The sequence below is a fragment of the Pseudophryne corroboree genome, chromosome 1 (assembly GCF_028390025.1).
Source record: "Pseudophryne corroboree isolate aPseCor3 chromosome 1, aPseCor3.hap2, whole genome shotgun sequence".
NCBI classification, from domain to species: Eukaryota; Metazoa; Chordata; class Amphibia; order Anura; family Myobatrachidae; genus Pseudophryne; species Pseudophryne corroboree.
This window is the reverse complement of record NC_086444.1, coordinates 414644873-414672690: the sequence shown is the minus strand read 5'-3', so window position 1 is coordinate 414672690 and position 27818 is coordinate 414644873. Positions and strand designations below refer to the sequence as shown.

General features: G+C 45.9%; 1 long non-coding RNA gene across 1 annotated transcript in view; it reads left to right on the top strand.

The window, feature by feature from the left end:
- Positions 1 to 2004: 2004 nt before the first annotated feature.
- The window catches only part of LOC134893763 (uncharacterized), a 67138-nt gene continuing 41324 nt past the window's right edge, over positions 2005 to 27818 (top strand). The window contains exon 1 of the long non-coding RNA XR_010171718.1: positions 2005 to 2276. This is a non-coding gene — a long non-coding RNA (uncharacterized LOC134893763). The remainder of the gene's footprint in view (positions 2277 to 27818) is intronic.

The following is a 27818-nucleotide window of genomic DNA, read 5'->3' as shown; positions in this document are numbered from 1 at the left end:
ATTAATAATAATAAATGTGCCAGAATGTTCTACTTTCTGTTACTATCTCAACTCCCTGAAGCTATAGTTCCCATTTTCATAAAGTAGAGAAGCCAATGCACCCCTTTGGCCTGTCCCAGAGTTATTTTCCAACATACATCAGTCATGCTGCATATCCCCCCTAACAGTGTGGTATCTATAAAGGGTGCATGGAGTGCGGTGAAAATGGGCCCCTGGGTCCTGTACAGTGTGGACCCCCTGTCCACACTGTACACCCTGTAGCCATTTCTTTAATACTTCAATACTTACCCCTCTGGAGTCCCATATCGGTGTCAGCATTGCTGGAAAATTATGCGACTGACATTTTCCCAGCGTTTTGCGCAAACGCAGTCGAAAAATCACAGGAAACATGGCGGACGTGTCATTTCCCAGAGACCTGCGCATGAACACTATACTCAGGCACAGCTCTAGGGTTTACTTGTGACCCTAGTGCTCAGAGTCTGCTGCACTACTGGCTAAAGAGGAGGGGGCCCAAATGGAGACTGCACACGGCCCCCTCCTCTATTAATATGCCCCTACCCTTTAAATTAGATATGGCATAAACATAAAATAAGCAGGTCAGTCTATAGAAAGACCTAATATTCTGCCACATAATAAATACATGTTTAGGTTCATGGCTCTTTCACACCTTTGCTGTTAGGGCCTTCCACCAGTGTACCAACTACTACAGCTGGCTGCTACAGTGTTTCTCCTATATAATACCCCTTTTCCACTAACGAGCACGGGTCGCAGCCGGGAGCCTGACACGGGAGCTGCCCCCTGCTGCGACCCGTGCTCGGTCCCTTTCCCATTAGCAGTCACAACCCGGCAAATGCCGGGTTGGTGACGCTTCTAGTGACACGGCAGGGGCGGCGCAGGGAGATCACATGATCTCCCAGCGCCACCTTCCTTATGCACTGTGAACGGGAGCCGTGTCACCTCGACACGGCTCCCGTTCACACTAGACAGCTAGCCAGGTTGAACACGTGTTCAACCCGGCTAGCTACCAGGGTAGGATTCCCGGATCACTTGATCCGGGTTTACCCTTTTCCACTTGCAAAAAACACGGGTAAATAAATGCGCGCCCCCGTGCATTTACCCGTGTTTTTTGAGCTAGTGGAAAAGGGGTATTAGTCTCACTAGAAGACTGCAGACACTACTGCACTGCAACTCAAAGAAAGATTAGAGAACACTTGACTGTGTGATCTTTATGTCACATGGATGAAACGATACAACAGAAGCAAAGATACTGTATCTTTAGTTTACATGTGTCTGGTTTTTTAAACTCCCTGTCTTTAATGTAAAATTAGATAAGTGTCAGTGGTTAAACATAATCGAGTACCACTTTCTCAGTGGATAAAGCACATAACTTGAGATTCATAAATACTTGTGTATTTCTTAAATATGTGCAGCATCAACCATGTGCTTTTGATGTAACAATGACCTCCCCCCAAGTGGTGGGAAATGCACTTCTGGCAGGGACGTGCAGTCAGGGGAGGCAGAGCCTCACCTGTCATGCTCCCTGTCAAACCTTACAGTTTGACTATAAAAATGATTGGAATAACACAAAGAAGATGCTTATAACTTCTAAGCATATTCTTTGTATTATTGCAAGCATTTTATAGATAAAGCTTACCAGAGTTGCTGAGCACCGGGAATTGCAGGGAGAGATAGAGATGAGGCAGCGGGAGCTGAGCCTCATCTCACACACTGTCAGATCCTGCCTGTACAGCGGGGCTGGGCTACACATCAGCCAATCATGATGCTTAGAAACGAGAAATGGGAGGCATGCCTCATCAGTGTGGGGGCGTACTTGTGCTCTGATGGGCAGCTCGGATTGGTCATGTGACCAATCCAGGAAGTGCAGAAACACAGACACCGGAGCTGAGCAGCGTGACAGGGGAGGAGGGAGATGGGGATCTGAAGTGGTTGTGTCTATGTTGCCTTCGTGTAAAGGACCTGGACGTGACAAAACGAGTGGGCAGGAGACAACTTCCGCCCTTACAGCTCCTAAATGTTTTCTTCGTTCTCCGTTCGATTGGGGTATTTTTTTTTTCTATGCAGCATTGGACCATCGCGGGCTCGCTTCGCTCACCACGCATCGGGCGCGGTGTCTCGCTTCGCTCGCCACACTTTTCTATTCCAAATAGATTGTGACATGGACCCAGGGGGTTATGGGAAAGGTTCTCTGCACGAAGAAAATCTAGACGCTACCGATCTGAAGTGCCAGCAGCAGCCACCCGTGCACAGTGACCGGGGTGAGTAGCAGTGTGTGTGTGTGTGTGTGTGTAAATCATCTGTAGTGAGTTTGGGGACAGGATTGTATGTGTGTGTATTATCTGTAGTGAGTGTGGGGACTGGATGTGTGCGTGTGTTTGTGTGTCATTTGTAGTGAGTGTGGGGACAGAACTGTGTGTGTGTGTGTGTGTGTGTGTGTGTATCATCTGTAGTGTGTGTGGGGACAGGATGTATGTGAGTGTGGGGAGAGAATTGTGTGTGTGTGTGTGTTCTGTAGTGAGTGCAGGGACAGGACTCTGTGTGTGTGTTAGAGATGAGCGGGTTCGGTTCCTCGGAATCCGAACCCGCCCGAACTTCATGTTTTTTTACACGGGTCCGAGCGACCCGGATCTTCCCGCCTTGCTCGGTTAACCCGAGCGCGCCCGAACGTCATCATCCCGCTGTCGGATTCTCGCGAGGCTCGGATTCTATCGCGAGACTCGGATTCTATATAAGGAGCCGCGCGTCGCCGCCATTTTCACACGTGCATTGAGATTGATAGGGAGAGGACGTGGCTGGCGTCCTCTCCGTTTATAGAGAAGAGAGTGAGACTAGAGTAGAGAGAGACACAGTATTTACTTTAGTAATTTTGGGGAGCATTAGGAGGAGTACTACTACTTGCTGAAGTGATAGTGTGACTGTATATCTGACTTGTGGGGGAGACAGTGGGGAGCAGTTAGAGTCTGAGAGCAGGAGTACATATTTTAACGTACAGTGCACACTTTTGCTGCCAGAGTGCCACACTGCCATTGTGACCACACTGACCACCAGTATATATATTGTGATTGTCTGCTTAGGAGTACTACTTGCAAGTTGCTGATAGTGTGACCAGTGACCTGACCACCAGTTTAATTAATCACCACCAGTTTAATATATATATACATATATATATAATTGTATATAATATATATATAATTGTATACCACCTACCCGTGTTTTTTTTTTTTCTTTCTTTTTGATACATACTACTATAGTAGCTTACTGTAGCAGTCTGCGGTGCTGCTGAGCTGACTGTGTCCAGCAGGTCCGTCATCAGTCATTACATAATAAATATATATACCTGTCCGGCTGCAGTACTAGTGATATTATATATATATATATTAATTTCATCTCATTATCATCCAGTCTATATTATCAGCAGACACAGTACGGTAGTCCACGGCTGTAGCTACCTCTGTGTCGGCAGTCGCTGGTCCATCCATAATTGTATACCACCTACCCGTGTTTTTTTTTCTTTTCTTTCTTCTTGATACATACTACTATAGTAGCTTACTGTAGCAGTCTGCGGTGCTGCTGAGCTGACAGTGTCCAGCAGGTCCATCATCAGTCATTACATAATAAATATATATACCTGTCCGGCTGCAGTACTAGTGATATTATATATATATATATTAATTTCATCTCATTATCATCCAGTCTATATTAGCAGCAGACACAGTACGGTAGTCCACGGCTGTAGCTACCTCTGTGTCGGCAGTCGCTGGTCCATCCATAATTGTATACCACCTACCCGTGTTTTTTTTTTTTTTCTTTCTTCTTGATACATACTACTATAGTAGCTTACTGTAGCAGTCTGCGGTGCTGCTGAGCTGACAGTGTCCAGCAGGTCCGTCATCAGTCATTACATAATAAATATATATACCTGTCCGGCTGCAATACTAGTGATATTATATATATATATATTAATTTCATCTCATTATCATCCAGTCTATATTAGCAGCAGACACAGTACGGTAGTCCACGGCTGTAGCTACCTCTGTGTTGGCAGTCGCTGGTCCATCCATAATTGTATACCACCTACCCGTGTTTTTTTTTCTTTTCTTTCTTCTTGATACATACTACTATAGTAGCTTACTGTAGCAGTCTGCGGTGCTGCTGAGCTGACAGTGTCCAGCAGGTCCATCATCAGTCATTACATAATAAATATATATACCTGTCCGGCTGCAGTACTAGTGATATTATATATATATATATTAATTTCATCTCATTATCATCCAGTCTATATTAGCAGCAGACACAGTACGGTAGTCCACGGCTGTAGCTACCTCTGTGTCATCAGTCGCTGGTCCATCCATAATTGTATACCACCTACCCGTGTTTTTTTTTTTTTCTTTCTTCTTGATACATACTACTATAGTAGCTTACTGTAGCAGTCTGCGGTGCTGCTGAGCTGACAGTGTCCAGCAGGTCCGTCATCAGTCATTACATAATAAATATATATACCTGTCCGGCTGCAGTACTAGTGATATTATATATATATATATTAATTTCATCTCATTATCATCCAGTCTATATTAGCAGCAGACACAGTACGGTAGTCCACGGCTGTAGCTACCTCTGTGTCGGCAGTCGCTGGTCCATCCATAATTGTATACCACCTACCCGTGGTTTTTCTTTTCTTTCTTCTTGATACATACTACTATAGTAGCTTACTGTAGCAGTCTGCAGTGCTGCTGAGCTGACAGTGTCCAGCAGGTCCGTCATCAGTCATTACATAATAAATATATATACCTGTCCGGCTGCAGTACTAGTGATATTATATATATATATATATATTAATTTCATCTCATTATCATCCAGTCTATATTAGCAGCAGACACAGTACGGTAGTCCACGGCTGTAGCTACCTCTGTGTCGGCAGTCGCTGGTCCATCCATAATTGTATACCACCTACCCGTGTTTTTTTTCTTCTTTCTTCTTGATACATACTACTATAGTAGCTTACTGTAGCAGTCTGCGGTGCTGCTGAGCTGACCGTGTCCAGCAGGTCCGTCATCAGTCATTACATAATAAATATATATACCTGTCCGGCTGCAGTACTAGTGATATTATATATATATATATTAATTTAATCTCATTATCATCCAGTCTATATTAGCAGCAGACACAGTACGGTAGTCCACGGCTGTAGCTACCTCTGTGTCGGCAGTCGCTGGTCCATCCATAATTGTATACCACCTACCCGTGTTTTTTTTTCTTCTTTCTTTCTTCTTGATACATACTACTATAGTAGTTTACTGTAGCAGTCTGCGGTGCTGCTGAGCTGACAGTGTCCAGCAGGTCCGTCATCAGTCATTACATAATAAATATATATACCTGTCCGGCTGCAGTACTAGTGATATTATATATATATATATATATTAATTTCATCTCATTATCATCCAGTCTATATTAGCAGCAGACACAGTACGGTAGTCCACGGCTGTAGCTACCTCTGTGTCGGCAGTCGCTGGTCCATCCATAATTGTATACCACCTACCCGTGTTTTTTTTCTTCTTTCTTCTTGATACATACTACTATAGTAGCTTACTGTAGCAGTCTGCGGTGCTGCTGAGCTGACCGTGTCCAGCAGGTCCGTCATCAGTCATTACATAATAAATATATATACCTGTCCGGCTGCAGTACTAGTGATATTATATATATATATATTAATTTAATCTCATTATCATCCAGTCTATATTAGCAGCAGACACAGTACGGTAGTCCACGGCTGTAGCTACCTCTGTGTCGGCAGTCGCTGGTCCATCCATAATTGTATACCACCTACCCGTGTTTTTTTTTCTTCTTTCTTTCTTCTTGATACATACTACTATAGTAGTTTACTGTAGCAGTCTGCGGTGCTGCTGAGCTGACAGTGTCCAGCAGGTCCGTCATCAGTCATTACATAATAAATATATATACCTGTCCGGCTGCAGTACTAGTGATATTATATATATATATATATATTAATTTCATCTCATTATCATCCAGTCTATATTAGCAGCAGACACAGTACGGTAGTCCACGGCTGTAGCTACCTCTGTGTCGGCAGTCGCTGGTCCATCCATAATTGTATACCACCTACCCGTGTTTTTTTTTTCTTTCTTCTTGATACATACTACTATAGTAGCTTACTGTAACAGTCTGCGGTGCTGCTGAGCTGACAGTGTCCAGCAGGTCCGTCATCAGTCATTACATAATAAATATATATACCTGTCCGGCTGCAGTACTAGTGATATTATATATATATATATTAATTTAATCTCATTATCATCCAGTCTATATTAGCAGCAGACACAGTACGGTAGTCCACGGCTGTAGCTACCTCTGTGTCTGCAGTCGCTGGTCCATCCATAATTGTATACCACCTACCCGTGTTTTTTTTCTTTTCTTTCTTCTTGATACATACTACTATAGTAGCTTACTGTAGCAGTCTGCGGTGCTGCTGAGCTGACAGTGTCCAGCAGGTCCGTCATCAGTCATTACATAATAAATATATATACCTGTCCGGCTGCAGTACTAGTGATATTATATATATATATATATATATATTAATTTCATCTCATTATCATCCAGTCTATATTAGCAGCAGACACAGTACGGTAGTCCACGGCTGTAGCTACCTCTGTGTCGGCAGTCGCTGGTCCATCCATAATTGTATACCACCTACCCGTGTTTTTTTTTTTTCTTTCTTCTTGATACATACTACTATAGTAGCTTACTGTAGCAGTCTGCGGTGCTGCTGAGCTGACAGTGTCCAGCAGGTCCGTCATCAGTCATTACATAATAAATATATATACCTGTCCGGCTGCAGTACTAGTGATATTATATATATATATATTAATTTCATCTCATTATCATCCAGTCTATATTAGCAGCAGACACAGTACGGTAGTCCACGGCTGTAGCTACCTCTGTGTCGGCAGTCGCTGGTCCATCCATAATTGTATACCGCCTACCCGTGGTTTTTTTTTTCTTTCTTCTTGATACATACTACTATAGTAGCTTACTGTAGCAGTCTGCGGTGCTGCTGAGCTGACAGTGTCCAGCAGGTCCGTCATCAGTCATTACATAATAAATATATATACCTGTCCGGCTGCAGTACTAGTGATATTATATATATATATATATATTAATTTCATCTCATTATCATCCAGTCTATATTAGCAGCAGACACAGTACGGTAGTCCACGGCTGTAGCTACCTCTGTGTCGGCAGTCGCTGGTCCATCCATAAGTATACTAGTATCCATCCATCTCCATTGTTTACCTGAGGTGCCTTTTAGTTGTGCCTATTAAAATATGGAGAACAAAAATGTTGAGGTTCCAAAATTAGGAAAGATCAAGATCCACTTCCACCTCGTGCTGAAGCTGCTGCCACTAGTCATGGCCGAGACGATGAAATGCCAGCAACGTCGTCTGCCAAGGCCGATGCCCAATGTCATAGTACAGAGCATGTAAAATCCAAAACACCAAATATCAGTAAAAAAAGGACTCAAAAATCTAAAATAAAATTGTCGGAGGAGAAGCGTAAACTTGCCAATATGCCATTTACCACACGGAGTGGCAAGGAACGGCTGAGGCCCTGGCCTATGTTCATGGCTAGTGGTTCAGCTTCACATGAGGATGGAAGCACTCAGCCTCTCGCTAGAAAAATGAAAAGACTCAAGCTGGCAAAAGCACCGCAAAGAACTGTGCGTTCTTCGAAATCCCAAATCCACAAGGAGAGTCCAATTGTGTCGGTTGCGATGCCTGACCTTCCCAACACTGGACGTGAAGAGCATGCGCCTTCCACCATTTGCACGCCCCCTGCAAGTGCTGGAAGGAGCACCCGCAGTCCAGTTCCTGATAGTCAGATTGAAGATGTCAGTGTTGAAGTACACCAGGATGAGGAGGATATGGGTGTTGCTGGCGCTGGGGAGGAAATTGACAAGGAGGATTCTGATGGTGAGGTGGTTTGCTTAAGTCAGGCACCCGGGGAGACACCTGTTGTCCGTGGGAGGACTAGGGCCGTTGACATGCCTGGTGAAAATACCAAAAAAATCAGCTCTTCGGTGTGGAAGTATTTCACCAGAAATGCGGACAACATTTGTCAAGCCGTGTGTTGCCTTTGTCAAGCTGTAATAAGTAGGGGTAAGGACGTTAACCACCTCGGAACATCCTCCCTTATACGTCACCTGCAGCGCATTCATAATAAGTCAGTGACAAGTTCAAAAACTTTGGGCGACAGCGGAAGCATTCCACTGACCAGTAAATCCCTTCCTCTTGTAACCAAGCTCACGCAAACCACCCCACCAACTCCCTCAGTGTCAATTTCCTCCTTCCCCAGGAATGCCAATAGTCCTGCAGGCCATGTCACTGGCAATTCTGACGAGTCCTCTCCTGCCTGGGATTCCTCCGATGCATCCTTGCGTGTAACGCCTACTGCTGCTGGCGCTGCTGTTGTTGCTGCTGGGAGTCGATGGTCATCCCAGAGGGGAAGTCGTAAGCCCACTTTTACTACTTCCACCAAGCAATTGACTGTCCAACAGTCCTTTGCGAGGAAGATGAAATATCACAGCAGTCATCCTGTTGCAAAGCGGATAACTGAGGCCTTGACAACTTTGTTGGTGTTAGACGTGCGTCCGGTATCCGCCGTTAGTTCACAGGGAACTAGACAATTTCTTGAGGTAGTGTGCCCCCGTTACCAAATACCATCTAGGTTCCACTTCTCTAGGCAGGCGATACCGAGAATGTACACGGACGTCAGAAAAAGACTCACCAGTGTCCTAAAAAATGCAGTTGTACCCAATGTCCACTTAACCACGGACATGTGGACAAGTGGAGCAGGGCAGGGTCAGGACTATATGACTGTGACAGCCCACTGGGTAGATGTATGGACTCCCGCCGCAAGAACAGCAGCGGCGGCACCAGTAGCAGCATCTCGCAAACGCCAACTCTTTCCTAGGCAGGCTACGCTTTGTATCACCGGTTTCCAGAATACGCACACAGCTGAAAATCTCTTACGGCAACTGAGGAAGATCATCGCAGAATGGCTTACCCCAATTGGACTCTCCTGTGGATTTGTGGCATCGGACAACGCCAGCAATATTGTGTGTGCATTAAATATGGGCAAATTCCAGCACGTCCCATGTTTTGCACATACCTTGAATTTGGTGGTGCAGAATTTTTAAAAAAACGACAGGAGCGTGCAAGAGATGCTGTCGGTGGCCAGAAGAATTGCGGGACACTTTCGGCGTACAGGCACCACGTACAGAAGACTGGAGCACCACCAAAAACGCCTGAACCTGCCCTGCCATCATCTGAAGCAAGAAGTGGTAACGAGGTGGAATTCAACCCTATATATGCTTCAGAGGTTGGAGGAGCAGCAAAAGGCCATTCAAGCCTATACAATTGAGCACGATATAGGAGGTGGAATGTACCTGTCTCAAGCGCAGTGGAGAATGATTTCAACGTTGTGCAAGGTTCTGCAACCTTTTGAACTTGCCACACGTGAAGTCAGTTCAGACACTGCCAGCCTGAGTCAGGTCATTCCCCTCATCAGGCTTTTGCAGAAGAAGCTGGAGGCATTGAAGGAGGAGCTAAAAGGGAGCGATTCCGCTAGGCATGTGGGACTTGTGGATGGAGCCCTTAATTCGCTTAACAAGGATTCACGGGTGGTCAATCTGTTGAAATCAGAGCACTACATTTTGGCCACCGTGCTTGATCCTAGATTTAAAACCTACCTTGGATCTCTCTTTCCGGCAGACACAAGTCTGCAGGGGTTCAAAGACCTGCTGGTGACAAAATTGTCAAGTCAAGCGGAACGCGACCTGTCAACATCTCCTCCTTCACATTCTCCCGCAACTGGGGGTGCGAGGAAAAGGCTCAGAATTCCGAGCCCACCCGCTGGCGGTGATGCAGGGCAGTCTGGAGCGACTGCTGATGCTGACATCTGGTCCGGACTGAAGGACCTGACAACGATTACGGACATGTCGTCTACTGTCACTGCATATGATTCTCTCCCCATTGAAAGAATGGTGGAGGATTATATGAGTGACCGCATCCAAGTAGGCACGTCAGACAGTCCGTACTTATACTGGCAGGAAAAAGAGGCAATTTTGAGGCCCTTGCACAAACTGGCTTTATTCTACCTAAGTTGCCCTCCCACAAGTGTGTACTCCGAAAGAGTGTTTAGTGCCGCCGCTCACCTTGTCAGCAATCGGCGTACGAGGTTACTTCCAGAAAATGTGGAGAAGATGATGTTCATTAAAATGAATTATAATCAATTCCTCCGTGGAGACATTGACCAGCAGCAATTGCCTCCACAAAGTACACAGGGAGCTGAGATGGTGGATTCCAGTGGGGACGAATTGATAATCTGTGAGGAGCGGGATGTACACGGTGATATATCGGAGGATGATGATGAGGTGGACATCTTGCCTCTGTAGAGCCAGTTTGTGCAAGGAGAGATTAATTGCTTCTTTTTCGGTGGGGGTCCAAACCAACCCGTCATTTCCGTCACAGTCGTGTGGCAGACCCTGTCACTGAAATGATGGGTTGGTTAAAGTGTGCATGTCCTGTTTATACAACATAAGGGTGGGTGGGAGGGCCCAAGGACAATTCCATCTTGCACCTCTTTTTTCTTTCATTTTTATTTGCGTCATGTGCTGTTTGGGGAGTGTTTTTTGGAAGGGCCATCCTGCGTGACACTGCAGTGCCACTCCTAGATGGGCCAGGTGTTTGTGTCGGCCACTAGGGTCGCTTATCTTACTCACACAGCTACCTCATTGCGCCTCTTTTTTTCTTTGCGTCATGTGCTGTTTGGGGAGTGTTTTTTGGAAGGGCCATCCTGCGTGACACTGCAGTGCCACTCCTAGATGGGCCAGGTGTTTGTGTCGGCCACTAGGGTCGCTTAGCTTACTCACACAGCTACCTCATTGCGCCTCTTTTTTTCTTCTTTGCGTCATGTGCTGTTTGGGGAGTGTTTTTTGGAAGGGCCATCCTGCGTGACACTGCAGTGCCACTCCTAGATGGGCCAGGTGTTTGTGTCGGCCACTAGGGTCGCTTAGCTTACTCACACAGCTACCTCATTGCGCCTCTTTTTTTCTTCTTTGCGTCATGTGCTGTTTGGGGAGTGTTTTTTGGAAGGGCCATCCTGCGTGACACTGCAGGGCCACTCCTAGATGGGCCAGGTGTTTGTGTCGGCCACTAGGGTCGCTTATCTTACTCACACAGCTACCTCATTGCGCCTCTTTTTTTCTTTGCGTCATGTGCTGTTTGGGGAGTGTTTTTTGGAAGGGCCATCCTGCGTGACACTGCAGTGACACTCCTAGATGGGCCAGGTGTTTGTGTTGGCCACTAGGGTCGCTTATCTTACTCACACAGCTACCTCATTGCGCCTCTTTTTTTCTTTGCGTCATGTGCTGTTTGGGGAGTGTTTTTTGGAAGGGCCATCCTGCGTGACACTGCAGTGCCACTCCTAGATGGGCCAGGTGTTTGTGTCGGCCACTAGGGTCGCTTATCTTACTCACACAGCTACCTCATTGCGCCTCTTTTTTTCTTTGCGTCATGTGCTGTTTGGGGAGTGTTTTTTGGAAGGGCCATCCTGCGTGACACTGCAGTGCCACTCCTAGATGGGCCAGGTGTTTGTGTTGGCCACTAGGGTCGCTTATCTTACTCACACAGCTACCTCATTGCGCCTCTTTTTTTTCTTTGCGTCATGTGCTGTTTGGGGAGTGTTTTTTGGAAGGGCCATCCTGCGTGACACTGCAGTGCCACTCCTAGATGGGCCAGGTGTTTGTGTCGGCCACTAGGGTCGCTTATCTTACTCACACAGCTACCTCATTGCGCCTCTTTTTTTCTTTGCGTCATGTGCTGTTTGGGGAGTGTTTTTTGGAAGGGCCATCCTGCGTGACACTGCAGTGCCACTCCTAGATGGGCCAGGTGTTTGTGTCGGCCACTAGGGTCGCTTAGCTTACTCACACAGCTACCTCATTGCGCCTCTTTTTTTCTTCTTTGCGTCATGTGCTGTTTGGGGAGTGTTTTTTGGAAGGGCCATCCTGCGTGACACTGCAGTGCCACTCCTAGATGGGCCAGGTGTTTGTGTCGGCCACTAGGGTCGCTTAGCTTACTCACACAGCTACCTCATTGCGCCTCTTTTTTTCTTCTTTGCGTCATGTGCTGTTTGGGGAGTGTTTTTTGGAAGGGCCATCCTGCGTGACACTGCAGTGCCACTCCTAGATGGGCCAGGTGTTTGTGTCGGCCACTAGGGTCGCTTATCTTACTCACACAGCTACCTCATTGCGCCTCTTTTTTTCTTTGCGTCATGTGCTGTTTGGGGAGTGTTTTTTGGAAGGGCCATCCTGCGTGACACTGCAGTGCCACTCCTAGATGGGCCAGGTGTTTGTGTCGGCCACTAGGGTCGCTTAGCTTACTCACACAGCTACCTCATTGCGCCTCTTTTTTTCTTCTTTGCGTCATGTGCTGTTTGGGGAGTGTTTTTTGGAAGGGCCATCCTGCGTGACACTGCAGTGCCACTCCTAGATGGGCCAGGTATTTGTGTCGGCCACTAGGGTCGCTTAGCTTACTCACACAGCTACCTCATTGCGCCTCTTTTTTTCTTCTTTGCGTCATGTGCTGTTTGGGGAGTGTTTTTTGGAAGGGCCATCCTGCGTGACACTGCAGTGCCACTCCTAGATGGGCCAGGTGTTTGTGTCGGCCACTAGGGTCGCTTATCTTACTCACAGAGCTACCTCATTGCGCCTTTTTTTTTCTTTGCGTCATGTGCTGTTTGGGGAGTGTTTTTTGGAAGGGCCATCCTGCGTGACACTGCAGTGCCACTCCTAGATGGGCCAGGTGTTTGTGTCGGCCACTAGGGTCGCTTAGCTTAGTCATCCAGCGACCTCGGTGCAAATTTTAGGACTAAAAATAATATTGTGAGGTGTGAGGTATTCAGAATAGACTGAAAATGAGTGGAAATTATGGTTTTTGAGGTTAATAATACTTTGGGATCAAAATGACCCCCAAATTCTATGATTTAAGCTGTTTTTTAGTGTTTTTTGAAAAAAACACCCGAATCCAAAACACACCCGAATCCGACAAAAAAAATTCGGTGAGGTTTTGCCAAAACGCGGTCGAACCCAAAACACGGCCGCGGAACCGAACCCAAAACCAAAACACAAAACCCGAAAAAATGTCAAGTGCACATCTCTAGTGTGTGTGTGTGTGTGTGTGTGTTATCTGTAGTGAGTGTGGGGACAGGATGGATGTCTGTGTGTGTGTGTCATTGGTAGTGAGTGTGGGGACAGAACTGTGTGTGTGTATCATCTGCAGTGTGTGTGGGGAGAGGATGTATGTGTGTGTGTGTGTGTCATTGGTAGTGAGTGTGGGGACAGGATTGTGTGTGTGTGTGTGTGTGTGTGTGTGTAGGGGCAGTGGCAGCTTTGCCGGGCCCCAGTAATGAGTGGGGGCATGGCCAATTAAGGGGCGTGGCCAGAGTACTATTGAAAATAAAATAAAAAACCTGACATGCGGCTGCGAAGCAGGTGTGCGCCATGCAGGGGGATGTTTGACAGCGCAAGGGAGGGCGCAATCACTCCCCTTCCTTTTATCACTGGAGAGAGGACTGGCCACCGCTGAGCTGCGTATCACCCCAGCACACGCCAGCATCTGTTGGGCTGGGAGACAGGCTGCTGCAGTGACGGCCAGTTCTCTCTGTCTCCACCCGACATGCAGCTGTCAGCAACAAGGAAGGGGGAGGGCAGCGGGACCAGGGCCCCCTCCAATGGGCCCGGGCCAGGTAGAGAGTACCCTCCACTCCCTCTCAGCGCCACTGTGTGTGTGTGTGTGTGTGTGTGGCATCTGTAGTGAGTGTGGGGACAGGACTGTGTGTGTGTGTTACATTGAATAGGGGGTCACAGGCTCCCAGCACCCAGACCCACCCCCATGTGTGCCTCCCCAGCCTCTGACCTCACCGCACGTCACTGACATCAGACATGCAATGCAATGAAAGAATAGCATTCAGCGCTTTCCATTCCAAATTAAAAATAGATGAGAATATTATTTAAATATGCACATTAAACCATTCACATGTTCATCGCGTGTATTATAACACTAGAAATTCAGCTAAATCCACATTTGTGAAGCGTGTGAAAAGCTGCTTGTCTCTGAGCACCTTGAGAAGCTACCTTTTTGGATTGGAATTAATCACTATGTATAAGAAATGGTCATAAATCTAATAATTGCAGGTGATTATGAAACCTATTGCACTAATTATATAATTATCTGCAAATATTGAGTGTTTAGGGAGGCTCAGTTGAGGACAGGGATGAGGCAGATACACGATGTTCAGGTGCAATAAGCTAATTATAAGTCCCAGTTTGTTGCTGTACACAGGGCAGTCAGTATGTTCAAATATGTGTATCATATAAAGGGTTTGGCACCATGCTATCAGGCTGAACTTCTAACCTTTGTGATGGGAACAATTACAAATGACAATCCGAGTATTTCTTTGCCCACAAATTCTCTTGCCATTTAAGCTACAATACTATGCACCTAAGTAAGGCTAAGTACACACTGGCAGATCATTTTGGTCGGCCTGACAATTGGGGAAATTATTTGACTAGAGGGTGGTCTTGAGATCTGTACTACACAATTTATTTTATCCCTTGAAAAATCGCCCATTTTCCTGAAATTTCAAGAAATCGAGTGGTGGAAAACATCGGTCTCAACCACACACTACCCGATTTACCCACCTGGACATATGGTCAGATTATTGAAAATCACACACACTGGCTGATTGTGACTGAGATTTTTACTTTGGAACCACAGGTCGGAAAATTGATTGTTCATGTTTGTGGCCAAGATTTTCCCGATTTATCTGCGAAACGCTGCACAATAAATTTAGCCATTCTCGTATTTACTGGCAATTCAGCACAATAAATGTATAGAGTGTGCGTTGCTTTACAGTAAGCTGTAGCACTGGTTGTGAAAGTAGATCTGCTCTATACTCAGCGATTGTTATCTTAGTTATGTGTATGGATGTGAATTCGGTTGTATTTTTATTGGAAACCCTGTTAATACCTATATCCAAAGTTTTTTGCCATTATAAAACTCTATTCAAGATTTTTATTCAGCCAAAACATTACATCCAACACAAAAATGCTTTTGGAGAGTATTTTTATTTTATTTTATGTTTCTCATACGTCCTAGAGAATGCTGGGGATGCTTCAAGAACCATGGGGTATAGACGGGATCCGCAGGAGACATGGGCACACTATAAGACTTTGAATGGGTGTGAACTGGCTCCTCCCTCTATGCCCCTCCTCCAGACTCCAGTTAGATTCTGTGCCCAGTGAGACTGGATGCACACTGAGGAGCTCTCTCTAGAGTTTCTCAGAAAAATACTTTTATTAGGTTTGTTATTTTCAGGGAGACCTGCTGGCAACAGGCTCCCTGCATCGTGGGACTGAGGGGAGAGAAGCAGACCTACTTCTTCTGAGTTCAAGGGCACTGCTTCTTAGGCTACTGGACACCATTAGCTCCAGAGGGTTCGATCACTTGGTACGCCTAGCTGATTGTTCCGGGAGCCGCGCCGTCACCCCCCTCAACAGAGCCAGAAGATTGAAGCCGGGTGAGTATGAGAAGATCAGAAGACTTCAGTGACGGCAGAAGACGGTGTTTGAGGTACCGCACAGCGCGCCATGCTCCCACACAGATCACGGCACTGCAGGGTGCAGGGCGCAGGGGGGGCCACCTCTGAACATGTATTTCCCTAACTTCTCCCCTTTCCCTGTCTCTGGACCACCATCACCCAAATCATAACTTTGCCCCCTTACCATGGCTGGAGACTGCCAATCAGAAGTAGTATGGACAAACAAAGGCAAGACAGTGTACACTGTCATATAACTGGACCCCACAATTCTGATGGGAGCCCTGGCATGTAATGCTTCAGACATGGGGCAGACTATATAGGCCAAGTGGTTCTTATTTACCATCAAATTCTATGTTTCTATAGGCAGAGTTAGTAAACACAGTAAGCCACTAGATGCGGCAGTAGGGCCAGCCCGCCTGAGCACTGGCCCTCTACATATGTTGACATTATTCTCCTTAAACATTGGATAATGTATGTAATAAAGTATTAGTAGTTAACACTATGAATAGTCTATAGCAGTATTTGCCAAACTCAGTCCTCAGGGACCCTTAACAGTGCATGTCTTTCATATGTCTTAGGTGGTGGCAGATGTTTTGCATGTAGTGTATGGTATTATGCACTACTGCTATTATGGTCATGATTTAAACCTGTGATCGGCTGGGGAGAGGAAGATGGTGTGGTACTAAAAGTACTCCAGCATTTGCCTATGGATGCTCCAGTCTTTAGGTGTGTACACATGGTGAGATGTATCCTTTAGATTTTAACTAAATAGTTAAAATCACAAGGAAAGTTAGTGGAAATTGCAAGGTGTTAGGCAGCTTGCGATACCGATTCGATCCTGATGCGCACTCCTGCGGAGTCGGTATCACAAGGCTCGATAGACTGTGCAGGCAAGTCAATCTTGACTATCTAGTGTACTTTCTAGAGATGTGCACCGGAAATTTTTCGGGTTTTGTGTTTTGGTTTTGTGTTCGGTTCCGCGGCCGTGTTTTGGGTTCGAACGCGTTTTGGCAAAACCTCCCCGAATTTTTTTTGTTGGATTCGGGTGTGTTTTGGATTCGGGTGTTTTTTTCAAAAAACCCTAAAAAACAGCTTAAATCATAGAATTTGGGGGTCATTTTGATCCCAAAGTATTATTAACATCAATAACCATAATTTCCACTAATTTTCAGTCTATTCTGAACACCTCACACCTCACAATATTATTTTTAGTCCTAAAATTTGCACCGAGGTCGCTGGATGACTAAGCTCAGCGACCCAAGTGGCCGACACAAACACCTGGCCCATCTAGGAGTGGCACTGCAGTGTCACGCAGGATGGCCCTTCCAAAAAACACTCCCCAAACAGCACATGACGCAAAGAAAAAAAGAGGCGCAATGAGGTAGCTGTGTGACTAAGCTCAGCGACCCAAGTGACCGACACAAACACCTGGCCCATCTAGGAGTGGCACTGCAGTGTCAGGCAGGATGGCCCTTCCAAAAAATACTCCCCAAACAGCACATGACGCAAAGAAGAAAAAAAAGAGGCGCAATGAGGTAGCTGTGTGACTAAGCTCAGCGACCCTAGTGGCCGACACAAACACCTGGCCCATCTAGGAGTGGCACTGCAGTGTCAGGCAGGATGACCCTTCCAAAAAACACTCCCAAAACAGCACATGACGCAAAGAAAAAAAGAGGCGCAATGAGGTAGCTGTGTGAGTAAGCTAAGCGACCCTAGTGGCCGACACAAACACCTGGCCCATCTAGGAGTGGCACTGCAGTGTCACGCAGGATGGCCCTTCCAAAAAACACTCCCCAAACAGCACATGACGCAAAAAAAAAAGAGGCGCAATGAGGTAGCTGTGTGAGTAAGCTAAGCGACCCTAGTGGCCGACACAAACACCTGGCCCACCTAGGAGTGGCACTGCAGTGTCACGCAGGATGGCCCTTCAAAAAAACACTCCCAAAACAGCACATGACGCAAAGAAAAAAAGAGGCGCAATGAGGTAGCTGTGTGACTAAGCTCAGCGACCCTAGTGGCCGACACAAACACCTGGCCCATCTAGGAGTGGCACTGCAGTGTCAGGCAGGATGGCCCTTCCAAAAAATACTCCCCAAACAGCACATGACGCAAAGAAAAAAAGAGGTGCAATGAGGTAGCTGTGTGAGTAAGCTAAGCGACCCTAGTGGCCGACACAAACACCTGGCCCATCTAGGAGTGGCACTGCAGTGTCACGCAGGCTGGCCCTTCCAAAAAACACTCCCCAAACAGCACATGACGCAAAGAAAAATGAAAGAAAAATGAGGTGCAAGATGGAATTGTCCTTGGGCCCTCCCACCCACCCTTATGTTGTATAAACAGGACAAGCACACTTTAACCAACCCATCATTTCAGTGACAGGGTCTGCCACACGACTGTGACTGAAATGACGGGTTGGTTTGGACCCCCACCAAAAAAGAAGCAATTAATCTCTCCTTGCACAAACTGGCTCTACAGAGGCAAGATGTCCACCTCATCATCATCCTCCGATTCATCACCGTGTACATCCCCCTCCTCACAGATTATCAATTCGTCCCCACTGGAATCCACCATCACAGCTCCCTGTGTACTTTGTGGAGGCAATTGCTGCTGGTGAATGTCTCCATGGAGGAATTGATTATAATTCATTTTAATGAACATCATCTTCTCCACATTTTCTGGAAGTAACCTCGTACGCCGATTGCTGACAAGGTGAGCGGCGGCACTAAACACTCTTTCGGAGTACACACTTGTGGGAGGGCAACTTAGGTAGAATAAAGCCAGTTTGTGCAAGGGCCTCCAAATTGCCTCTTTTTCCTGCCAGTATACGTACGGACTGTCTGACGTGCCTACTTGGATGCGGTCACTCATATAATCCTCCACCATTCTTTCAATGGTGAGAGAATCATATGCAGTGACAGTAGACGACATGTCCGTAATTGTTGGCAGGTCCTTCAGTCCGGACCAGATGTCAGCATCAGCAGTCGCTCCAGACTGCCCTGCATCACCGCCAGCGGGTGGGCTCGGAATTCTGAGCCTTTTCCTCGCACCCCCAGTTGCGGAAGAATGTGAAGGAGGAGATGTTGACAGGTCGCGTTCCGCTTGACTTGACAATTTTCTCACCAGCAGTTCTTTGAACCCCTGCAGACTTGTGTCTGCCGGAAAGAGAGATCCAAGGTAGGTTTTAAATCTAGGATCGAGCACGGTGGCCAAAATGTAGTGCTCTGATTTCAACAGATTGACCACCCGTGAATCCTTGTTAAGCGAATTAAGGGCTCCATCCACAAGTCCCACATGCCTAGCGGAATCGCTCTGTGTTAGCTCCTCCTTCAATGTCTCCAGCTTCTTCTGCAAAAGCCTGATGAGGGGAATGACCTGACTCAGGCTGGCAGTGTCTGAACTGACTTCACGTGTGGCAAGTTCAAAAGGTTGCAGAACCTTGCACAACGTTGAAATCATTCTCCACTGCGCTTGAGACAGGTGCATTCCACCTCCTATTTCGTGCTCAGTTGTATAGGCTTGAATGGCCTTTTGCTGCTCCTCCAACCTCTGAAGCATATAGAGGGTTGAATTCCACCTCGTTACCACTTCTTTCTTCAGATGATGGCAGGGCAGGTTCAGGCGTTTTTGGTGTTGCTCCAGTCTTCTGTACGTGGTGCCTGTACGCCGAAAGTGTCCCGCAATTCTTCTGGCCACCGACAGCATCTCTTGCACGCCCCTCTCGTTTTTTAAATAATTCTGCACCACCAAATTCAAGGTATGTGCAAAACATGGGACGTGCTGGAATTTGCCCAGATTTAATGCACACACAATATTGCTGGCGTTGTCCGATGCCACAAATCCACAGGAGAGTCCAATTGGGGTAAGCCATTCTGCGATGATCTTCCTCAGTTGCCGTAAGAGGTTTTTTAGCTGTGTGCGTATTCTGGAAAGCGGTGATACAAAGCGTAGCCTGCCTAGGAAAGAGTTGGCGTTTGCGAGATGCTGCTACTGGTGCCGCCGCTGCTGTTCTTGCGGCGGGAGTCCATACATCTACCCAGTGGGCTGTCACAGTCATATAGTCCTGAGTCTGCCCTGCTCCACTTGTCCACATGTCCGTGGTTAAGTGGACATTGGGTACAACTGCATTTTTTAGGACACTGGTGAGTCTTTTTCTGAGGTCTGTGTACATTTTCGGTATCGCCTGCCTAGAGAAATGGAACCTAGATGGTATTTGGTACCGGGGACACAGTACCTCAAACAAGTCTATAGTTGGCTCTGCAGTAATGATGGATACCGGAACCACGTTTCTCACCGCCCAGGATGCCAAGGCCTCAGTTATCCGCTTTGCAGCAGGATGACTGCTGTGATATTTCATCTTCCTCGCAAAGGACTGTTGGACAGTCAATTGCTTGGTGGAAGTAGTAAAAGTGGTCTTACGACTTCCCCTCTGGGATGACCATCGACTCCCAGCAGCAACAACAGCAGCGCCAGCAGCAGTAGGCGTTACACGCAAGGATGCATCGGAGGAATCCCAGGCAGGAGAGGACTCGTCAGAATTGCCAGTGACATGGCCTGCAGGACTATTGGCATTCCTGGGGAAGGAGGAAATTGACACTGAGGGAGTTGGTGGGGTGGTTTGCGTGAGCTTGGTTACAAGAGGAAGGGATTTACTGGTCAGTGGACTGCTTCCGCTGTCGCCCAAAGTTTTTGAACTTGTCACTGACTTATGATGAATGCGCTGCAGGTGACGTATAAGGGAGGAGTAACGTCCTTACCCCTACTTATTACAGCTTGACAAAGGCAACACACGACTTGACAAATGTTGTCCGCATTTCTGTTGAAATACTTCCACACCGAAGAGCTGATTTTTTTGGTATTTTCACCAGGCATGTCAATGGCCATATTCCTCCCACGGACAACAGGTGTCTCCCCGGGTGCCTGACTTAAACAAACCACCTCACCATCAGAATCCTCCTTGTCAATTTCCTCCCCAGCGCCAGCAACACCCATATCCTCCTCATCCTGGTGTACTTCAACACTGACATCTTCAATCTGACTATCAGGAACTGGACTGCGGGTGCTCCTTCCAGCACTTGCAGGGGGCGTGCAAATGGTGGAAGGCGCATGCTCTTCACGTCCAGTGTTGGGAAGGTCAGGCATCGCAACCGACACAATTGGACTCTCCTTGTGGATTTGTGATTTCGAAGAACGCACAGTTCTTTGCTGTGCTTTTGCCAGCTTAAGTCTTTTCATTTTTCTAGCGAGAGGCTGAGTGCTTCCATCCTCATGTGAAGCTGAACCACTAGCCATGAACATAGGCCAGGGCCTCAGCCGTTCCTTGCCACTCTGTGTGGTAAATGGCATATTGGCAAGTTTACGCTTCTCCTCCGACGATTTTATTTTAGATTTCTGAGTCCTTTTTTTACTGATATTTGGTGTTTTGGATTTTACATGCTCTGTACTATGACATTGGGCATCGGCCTTGGCAGACGACGTTGCTGGCATTTCATCGTCTCGGCCATGACTAGTGGCAGCAGCTTCAGCACGAGGTGGAAGTCGATCTTGATCTTTCCCTATTTTTGGAACCTCAACATTTTTGTTCTCCATATTTTAATAGGCACAACTAAAAGGCACCTCAGGTAAACAATGGAGATGGATGGATACTAGTATACTTATGGATGACGAGTGACTGCCGACACAGAGGTAGCTACAGCCGTGGACTACCGTACTGCGTCTGCTAGTATAGACTGGATGATAATGATATAAAAAATATATATATATATCACTACTGCAGGACAGGTATATATTATATAATGATGGACCTGCTGGACACTGTCAGCAGCAGACTCCTAAACTACTAGTATGAAGAAGATAGAAAAAAAAAAAAAACCACCACAGGTAGGTATACAATTATGGACGAGCACTGCCGACACAGAGGTAGCTACAGCCGTGGACTACCGTACTGCATCTGCTAGTATAGACTGGATGATAATGATATAAAAATATATATATATCACTACTGCAGGACAGGTATATATTATATAATGACGGACCTGCTGGACACTGTCAGCAGCAGACTCCTAAACTACTAGTATGAAGAAGATAGAAAAAAAAACCCCACCACAGGTAGGTATACAATTATGGACGAGCACTGCCGACACAGAGGTAGCTACAGCAGTGGACTACCGTACTGCGTCTGCTAGTATAGACTGGATGATAATGATATAAAATATATATATATATCTATCACTATTGCAGGTATATATTATAATATAATGAATGACGGACCTGCTGGACACTGTCTGTCAGCAGAATGCGTTTATAGAATAAAAAAAAAAACACACCACACGAGTGTTTAACTTTTTCAGGCAGACAATATACTGGTGGTCACTGGTCAGTCACACTGGCAGCAAAAGTGTGCACTGTTATGTACTCCTGCTATAACTGCTCCCCAGTCTCCCCCACAATTAAGCTGTGTGAGTAGTGAGCACTCAGCACAGTCAGATATACATAGATGATATTATCATGCAGCACACTGAGGCTGAGCACAGATATGGTATGTGACTGTGTATCGTTTTTTTTCAGGCAGAGAACGGATTTTAAATAATAAATAAAACTGGTGGTCACTAGTATAACTATCAGCAAAACTCTGCACTCTCTGAGTACTCCTAATGCTCCCCAAAATTACTAAAATTAAATTACTAGTAAATCAAGTGTCTCACTCTCTATCTAAACGGAGAGGACGCCAGCCACGTCCTCTCCCTATCAATCTCAATGCACGTGCGAAAATGGCGGCGACGCGCGGCTCCTTATATAGAATCCGAGTCTCGCGATAGAATCCGACAGCGGGATGATGACGTTCGGGCGCGCTCGGGTTAGCCGAGCAAGGCGGGAAGATCCGAGTCTGCCTCGGACCCGTGTAAAAAGGCTGAAGTTCAGGGGGGTTCGGATTCCGAGGAACCGAACCCGCTCATCTCTAATACTTTCTAGTCAAAATCGTACATACAGTAGTCAAAATCGAAAGTACAGAGTTCAATGGAAATCGTATAGTCAAAATTGGGCATAGCAAGGATCTCACCGTGTGTATGCACCTTTAGAATTTTACTTTTATATGGCAAAAGAACTAACCATGGCCCTCATTCCGAGTTGATCGGTCGCAAGGCGAATTTAGCAGAGTTACACACGCTAAGCCGCCGCCTACTGGGAGTGTATCTTAGCTTCTTAAAATTGCGACCGATGTATTCGCAATATTGCGATTACTAACTACTTAGCAGTTTCTGAGTAGCTCCAGACTTACTCTGCCTGTGCGATCAGTTCAGTGCTTGTCGTTCCTGGTTGACGTCACAAACACACCCAGCGTTCGCCCAGGCACTCCCACCGTTTCCCCGGCCACTCCTGCGTTTTTTCCGGAAACGGTAGCGTTTTCAGCCACACGCCCCTGAAACGCCGTGTTTCCGCCCAGTAACACCCATTTCCTGTCAATCACATTACGATCGCCGGAGCGAAGAAAAAGCCGTGAGTAAAATTACTTTCTTCATAGTAAAGTTACTTGGCGCAGTCGCAGTGCGAACATTGCGCATGCGTACTAAGCGGATTTTCACTGCGATGCGATGAAAAATACCGAGCGAACAACTCGGAATGAGGGCCCATGAACTAAGCTCTCCCTACTCACCTGTTCTAGCTGCTGGTGCCTTAACTATGCAATAAATCATGAGGTACTGTATTTTATGTATTCAGGTACTGTATGTGTGCCAACCCCCTTGTTTTGGATCAGTTTTAATTTCATGTTATGGTTTTGTATCTGTTTGAATTTCAAGTTTTGGTTCTAATTTGACAAAACCACCCACACATGTTTTGTTTTTGAATCTGTAGCCCCCCCCCCGATGCTAAAAACAGCTAAAATCATGTAATTTGGGCCTGTTTTTGTTCCTGCAGTATTATTAACCTTAACAACATTAATTTCCAGTTAATTTTGAACACCTCACAGCTCATAATGTTGTTTTCACCAATACTGGCCAAAGGCTGCAGCAAGCTGCTGATTGCTAAGCGACAGAGCATTGCCACACAGCAGTGGCAGAAAAGAAAAGTGATGCAAGATGGGCCCTCCCACCCAGCCTTATGATGGATATTAATAAGGACATGCACAGTTTAACAAACCAAGCACTTCAGTGACAGAACTGCCACTTTTGTGGCTGAAGTGCTTGGTTCGTTTGGCCCCCCACAAAGCAAGCTAGCAATGGGCTTAAGGGAGCTAACAGTGTTGCTTTGTATAGATGAGCGGTTCGGATTCCCTAGAATCAGAACCACTACAAATTCATGGATTACAAATCTACCCGAGGCGTGGCTTGGGTATTCCCGCCAGATTCGGATTCCAGATTGAGGCCGATTGTTATCCTGTTCATCTAAGGGGCTGTGCTGCTTTCACTGTGTCCATCTAAGTGACTGTGAATATCACTGTGTTAATTATCAAGTAGTGTCCAGTCTCCTTTTTTTTTTTGGAACGATGTCAAAAATCATCTGTTGGTAAATGTATAATCTAGACCCTTAAACACAAAATCGATCAAAAATCGACCAAACATCGTCCACAGTCGACTTTTAGTAAATATACCCCTTGATTCCTGGTATTTTTCATCAATTTAATTAAACAAATGGGTCTACCCACATTACCATCTTGTTAAATCGTGTATGGAGCCCATTCGTTTGCTTCACCAGTTTCAGCTGACATGGGACCTATATATTAATTTCTACCCCCCCTTTGGAATCCTACTCCCTTTGGAACCCTTATAATCCCTTCATTATATGGATTCCTAAATAATCACATATTATGTTATTATGACTGTTGTCTAATGTGGTGATATTTTCTTCTGTGTTCTGATTTTCTTTGTGTTGCCCTTACTTGTTTATCATCACATTTTAGCTGAGATTTTGTTTCTTTGTTATTAATATTTGCTATAAAATTAATAAAATTGCAATTTTTTAAAATCACTTTTTATAATTTCCCTATATATCTAGACACATTCAGCATGATATTGTGACGCACCAATGTGTGTTGGCACGTTGTTGGAAATCACTGTTATGGTCAAAATGTGTTGCTAATGAATAGTGAAGTGATGGCCTCATTAAGAACCAGCTGCAAACTGATATCATTAGTGTTAACACCAGCAAACACCATTCTAAGAACTTCATATACAATAAGTTAACACATATATTACTGTCACTTGTATGGCAGAGTAAACCTAAATTACTGCTCAATAATATACACAGAAAAGAGGTCAAAGTAACATCAAATGAACAGGTTTAATCAGCTAAACAGATTAGTATCCTCATGATATTAAAACCTTGAAGTTCATCAATGGTGGATTAAGAATATCACTGGCCTTGGACGGTACCTAGTCTCATATACACTATTTTTGCCAGACTACTTGAATGAAGACATATAATACAATTAATATAATATTTAATAAATAAAATAATGACTAAGATCCATTCATGTCTACATTATTTAAGCAGTAACAGATGTTGTAACAGGCTAAAGTGGGCGCTCAATCGGCACTCTCACAGTGACAAATTCTTTCACCTATATATTGGAACTTATGTTAGTGATTTAGGTGGATATTGATCAAAGTTTGGCAAGAGATAAAGTGGAGAGAGATAAAGTATCAAACGATCCGTTTCTGTCATGTTACAGGCCGTATTCAAAAAATGTCAGGCGCTGATTGGTTTATCTCTCTCTAAGCTTTGATAAATATCCCACTTGGACTTTTGTTTTACGCCTAGGAATAACACAAACACACGTAATGTATATTTTTCTGTGATCTGACCAAAAAAATTAAAATCTAGTGCTTTGTAGTGTTAAGCATTATCTGCTGAGTGGGCCATACCCAATGGGTGAGAATTAATTGAAAACTAGAACTGAGGTATCTTGCAGGTTTGGGGCATCACTGAACCTTTGCTATGTATCCCAGTCATATATTGTTACTCCCCTTTTGGAATATATTGAAGAAATACTGTACAATGTACTCAGATTTTAAAAACCAGGTAACACCTTCTTTTAGGCTCCAAAAAGATGTCAGTTCTGCAATTCTCTGTGGAAAGAGCAGTGGGAGATTATCGGAGATTTGGATCATTCACAGCAGTATAAGTTAGTTTTAAAGTAATTGACGTTATTTTCAAAGTATTTTAGTTTAGCACAATACACAGTATGAAAAAGCTGCAGTAACTGAATCTTAGCATTCATATACAGATTCAGGGGGCGATTCAGAGCACATCTACGGGGACACCCAGCACAGGGCTAGTCCGTCCCGCATGTCAGGCCCTGTTGTGGTTGTGCACAGGTTGTAGCAAAGTTTTCAGTCGCACTGACGGCCGCAAGAAGATTGACAGGAAAGGGGCGTTTCTAGGTGTCAACTGACCGTTTTCAGGGAGTGTCTGCAAAAACGCAGGCGTGGCTGGGCGTTCGTTGGGCGGGTGTATGACGTCAAATCCGGACAGGAATAAGCTGAAGCGATCAACTCAGAATGTGCAGAGGCTTCATTTATAACCTGTGTACCTGAATAGAAGGTAACCAGCAGTGCTTCCTGTAACTGCCCCCAATCACTCACTGTTTGGCTTCAGAGAAGAAGCTGTCACCCGTAGGTGGGTTGTATTCATTCTTTGATGGGTAAAGAAAGTGTGTGGCACAATAGCACATGCTGGGGCCTAATTATTATTATTACTCCTTGTTTGTATAATGCCAACCTATTCTGTAGTACTGCACAAAGTATGTTTAATCATTTTCATCAGTCCCTGCTAAAGCAGTACTGATGAATTAGCGGTAGTATAATTAACGGGTGCAGTATGACTTGCCGGCGTTTGGGATCCCGGCGCCCAGCATACCGGTGTCGGGATCCCGGCCACCAGAATGCCGGCAGCGGGGCGAGCATGCCACGCTATTTATTCTCTCTCCAAGGGGGTCGTGGACCCCCCAAGAGGGAGAATACTTGTCAGTATACCGGCAGTCAGGATTCCCAGAGCCGTCTTAGCAGCAGTGTAAGTGTAGGCCCCTGGGCACTGCAGTGCACTGGGGCCCCTACCCACCCATCAGTGGTGGTGGTGGGGGGGGGGGATATCAGCGGTAGCTTTGATGTCCCGCTGGGGGTTCTATCTTTCGCTCAGCATGTAGGACCTGGAGAAATAATTTCTGCTACTTACTCCTTTACTGCCCAATTGGGGCGGGAAGGAGAGCGCTAAACTGTAGAAGGGGACATTATGCTGAATGAAGGGGCCCTGGTACATGACTTCCAGGGTGGTAGGGGGTGTTTAATACACAGGGGAGGGGTGGATAGTGGAGTGGGCTTAATATTCATCATTTTACGGGGGTCAGGGCAGCTTGCTTTACTGCAGATATCTCCAGTTCCTGGAAATAGATTTCTTAGCTTTAATGGGATAAAAAAAACTAGAGAGTCCCACCTTTCAGGAGATACTGGGAACTTGGGGATCAGAGTTCAGGAGCCAGAGCAATCCACCAACAAAAATATAAAACTGCATATCAGACGTGTGGAGCTGGAGCAGGGACCAGCTGCTTGAAGGCTGATATCTCTGGTTCTGGGCATAGTGCAGACAAGCTACCAGTGTCCACTGAAAGGGGAGAGTTCCAGCTCTTGGCGTATACCCTCAGAAAAACTCTAAGTCAGACAGAATCCGAGATATCTTGCTGGGAAAACAATTAACAGGCTTGGATGGGGACCACTGCTTTGAAGTCGGATATCTCCGGTTCCTCAGGGCCGATGTTCAAAAATCTGGTACCCCTGGAAAGAGGGGATCCCCAGCTATCAACCTAGGGCCCTTTTACTCCTGGGGTCCTTGGGCAAGAGCCCATTGAGTCCATATGAAAATACGGCCCTGAGGATTCCGGCCTCAGTATGCTGAGCGCCGGGGCCCCAACAGCCGGTATATCAAGTGTCACCCATAATTAACACCACAGATACAAACACACACACATGCAGTAAGGACAATTTCAGTTTACTAGTTGTGTCCTCTTACATCTGCAATGTTACAGTGTTGCTTAGTCACATAGTGATGCGGATAAGACGCATTTTCGGCAAAATAAGACACCCAAGAACACTGGCTCACTCATGCCAGGCATCTCGTAGTGCATGGTGTATTGAGGTTTG